This window comes from Elephas maximus, chromosome 18 (genome assembly GCF_024166365.1).
Source record: "Elephas maximus indicus isolate mEleMax1 chromosome 18, mEleMax1 primary haplotype, whole genome shotgun sequence".
NCBI classification, from domain to species: Eukaryota; Metazoa; Chordata; class Mammalia; order Proboscidea; family Elephantidae; genus Elephas; species Elephas maximus.
Window position 1 is genome coordinate 49,927,953 of NC_064836.1, and position 4,305 is coordinate 49,932,257.

The following is a 4,305-nucleotide window of genomic DNA, read 5'->3' on the forward strand; positions in this document are numbered from 1 at the left end:
ATAGAGTTTCCAAGGAGCGCCTGGTGGATTCAAACTGCCAACCCTTTGGTTAGCAGCTGTAGCACTTAATCACTACGCCACCAGGATTTCCATTTATAGAAGCCAGGAACATGGAATTCCCATGGAATAAACACACCCCCTATACAGATATAGTTTATGTACAGCTCAGATTCAATCTACCCCATCTGTTCCTAGGGCCTTGATGGCTCATCTTAATTCCTGAAGCAAAAACTTGAACAATGTCTTATATTGTTCTCATGGTCAATAATCCCTGCCTTTGCCATAGCTGCCTTGTACACTTACATAAACCAAAGATAACACATGTACAATATGAATTAACAGAGAGACTGCCACACTAGCACATTGGCCAGAATGGATCTCCAGAAGCTGCCTGAAGCACAAGGTGACATCTTCCGCTGGAAGTAGACTTTTGTCAGTGAGAGAGTGGAGACAGCAAGAAGACAGGAGATAAAGTGCTCTCCCTTCATCCCTCCACCAATGGACTCTTCCAAAATGCGGTGATCCCTGGAGACACTCTGGAGATAATCACACATGACTAAGCACCAGCTGTGTTTGTTGCAAAGGTGGGAAGGCTCAGTAATGCCTTATCTTGTATTTGTTCCTATTTCTTCTCTGACTTACTTACCTTTTCTCCTCACTTCTCCAGAATTTTGTCCCCCAATATATCGTTAGTATTTAAGCATTTCTTATTACATAAGAAGACAACCAACATTTTGCATTCGAGCAAATCAAACTATCATCACCAGTAAAATAAAATAAAACAATCTAAAAATGGGCAGCAAATGCATATTAATTAAAAATAATTGAAGAAAAAATAGAAATAACACTGAATGAAAAAGAGTAAGCAGGTATGGAAACAAAGAAGAAAGAGAAAAATAGATTTTCTGTGAAAAAAACTGATAAACAAAAATCTTAAACAGATTAAGTGGAAGAGAAGATAGGGAAATGGAAATTAGCTTTAAGTAGAGAGATAATGAGATGAAAAAGAATAACAGATTTAAAATATTGAGAACAGAATAAGAAGTTTCAAAATAAATGTTGAGGTGTTTTAGAATAAGAAGCTTAGAAAAATAGAAAAGAAGGCAAAAGTTAAAGTGATAACGTTTCAGCATTTTTCCAATTGAGGAAGCATGCTAAGATCTAAGGCTGATACATAAAAATATACCCAAAGCACAGTAAATTTTCCTGAAATTGAAGAAGCTCAAAGGCCAAGGGGAGCTGTTGAATGCAATGAGGGGGTAAAAAAAACAAAAACAAAAGGTAAACTGCAAACAAAGCGACAACGATTAAACTGACAGAAGATTTCACATTAGCAAGATTGACATCAGGAAACAATGGAATGGCGTTTTCATGAAGTTGAGAGAAAATAAATGTAAACCACAAAGTATATACCCATGTAAATATAATTTTAGAATATCAATTATAAAAATTAATGTTAAAAAAAATCAGATTCACCTGTTGAACACACTACTTCAGCAAAGAGTAAACCAAAATCTGGGTATTTGGTGTTTGCTAGAGATATTCTTAAAGCATTATAAGTGAGAGAAAAGTTGAAAGGAAAAATTTAGTACAAAAGTAACAGATAATCATTAACCAAGACAATTATGATATAAAAATATTAATATCAGACAAAATACTTTAGAGAAAACTGCATCATAAAAAATAGAGCATAATTTCTAAGTAATTAAAGGAACAATTCACTAGGAAGATATTACGCTTCTAAATTGGTATATACTTAACATTATTTCCTCAACATATACGAACATCTATATGTATTTTAGGAAACCCTGGTGGCATAATGGGTAAGTGCTACAGCTGCTAACCAAAGGGTCGGCAGTTGGAATCCACCAGACACTCCTTGGAAAATCTATGGGGCAATTCTACTTTGTCCTATAGGGTCGCTATAAGTTGAAATCGACTTGACGGCGCTGGGGATTTTGGATATCTATTTTAAGCATATATTATAATATATAGTTTATTGACTTCATATATAATATAAATAACATATAATAAATTATCTACAGTGTTATAGCTTGTAATATTTTATAAAATCTCTGTACCATACACTGAGATATATGAGCTAACATATGCATACATAAAGCTTGAGATAAAAGGCATATATAGAACGCTGTACTCAAGAAATAGTACACAGACACTCTTGACAAGCACACCTGAAGAAATTATAAATTATAACAATACAGGTATTCAAAAGAGAGTAGTTTTTACCATGGATATGATAAAAGTTAGCAGAAAGGCAGGGAGGGGGATTAATGACCCTGAAAACATTTTGCAGTCAAAGGTCAGGTTTTATGGGGAGAAAAGCATTAGAGAGGTTGAGCCATTGAGTCTAATTGTTAGGATTTGATCACTCATTTAAAATTTCCATGAATTATAAAAATAAGAAAGTGAGATGCATAAATTGGCAAGGAGTTAAGCTGTGATCCAAGTTAGTTGACTTTGAAATGGGTTGTAAAAGTAGCAAGGTGAAATTTGTATATGCATTGTGCAGTTATTTTCCCTCCTGAATACTTACGTTTGTCATTGTTGTTAGTAGTCCTGGAGTCAGGTCTGACTCATGGCACTATATGCAACTTACAAAGAACTTATAAGAGCAGGAATACCAAGTCATCACAGGCTGTTTCAGTTAGCATAGTAGCTGAGGGAAAAAAAAAAGTACAGAAAAAAGTTACGAGTGTTTTTAACAATTCTCTGAATTGATTTACAATTTCATAGTATTTTATTGGTAATGCACCTTTGCAAACGCAATCACATGCACATATTTTATTGAGCAGCCACTTAACACAGGCTAAATCACCCAGATGTATTCAACAGCTTACCTGTCCCTGTTAGAATACACACATGGCTTCTGCCTGCACCTCTGAAACTCTAATGCTATTTCAGTAAATAGAAAATTATAGAACAAATTAAGATAATTAGCTGAATCGTCCTAGCCAAAAAAAAAAAAAAAAAAACACTTTTACCTAGAATACTGAACCAATAAAATATCATTAACTTCTCGAACTTGTGATAATTTGGGAAAACTGTGTTTCAAGTCTGGTTCTGTATGGTCAATTAGGAAAATGAGCCTCTAAATAAATCAATAATGTAAACAAGGGGATTGGAGACTGCATAACAGTCAAGGGTAACTAACTGCTCTCATTTATTTGTAAATCCAGTTGAGGAAGAATGCGTAGGCTCAAGGAAGATATTATCATAAGACTTTTCTATTAAAGGGCAGTTAGAATCTCTAAGAAATACCTCAGCCAGTTACCATACCTTTGCTACTTTATTTAAATGCAATAGTAGTATACAGGTTCTAATAAAATGTCGATTGCACAATGGTCTGAGTAAAGTGCATCTACTATTACTCATATATTAATTTTCAATATCAGAGGGTTTATTGTTAAATTTTTTGGTACTTGTTATGGATTGAATTATATCCCCTCAAAACATGTTGTAAATCCTAACCCCTGTATCTTTGGAGGAGCCCTGGTGGTGCAGTGCTTAAGAGCTTGGCTGTTAATCAAAAAGTCCGCAGTTCGAATCCACCAGCCATTCCTTGGAAACCCTATGGGCAGTTGTACTTTGTCCTGTAGGGTCACTAAGCATTGGAATTGACTGGCTGGCAACAGGTTTTTTTTATATCTAAGGATGTAATCCCACTTGGTTATAGGCTTTTCTTTCCTATATTAATGAAGCTGTATCAGTGTAGGGTGTGTCTTGAGTCAATCACTTTTGAGATATAAAAAGAGCAGATTGGGCACAGAAGCAAACAAGCATATAAGAGAGTAAGGTAGGTGTCACATGGAGAGTGCCAAAGAACAGAGGAATGCCAGTCTACAGAAACTGAAAGAGATCGTCCCCCAGAAAGGACAGAGAGAAAAAGCCAGTGCCCTGAATTCTGACTCCTAGCCTCCTAAAGTGTGAGAAAATATATTTCTGTTTCTAAAAGCCACCCACTTGTGGAATTTCTGTCGTAGCAACACTGAGAAACTCAGAAAGGGGCCTGGTGGCACAGTGGTCAAAGCAGTCAAAGAACCCTCCAGCTGCTCTGTGGGAGAAAGATGTGGCAGTTTGCTTCCATAAAGATCACAGCCTTGAGAACACTATGGGGCAGTTCTACGCCGTTCTGTAGGGTCGCTAAGAGTAGGAATTGACTTGACGGGTGCGTTTTTATGGAAAGAAACTAAGATGGTACCCTTGTAAGTAGAAATGGATAATTTCTTCTGAATTTAATTAATGTAAATAATTGCCTCAGATGTACAACTAACCAGTTCAAATAAT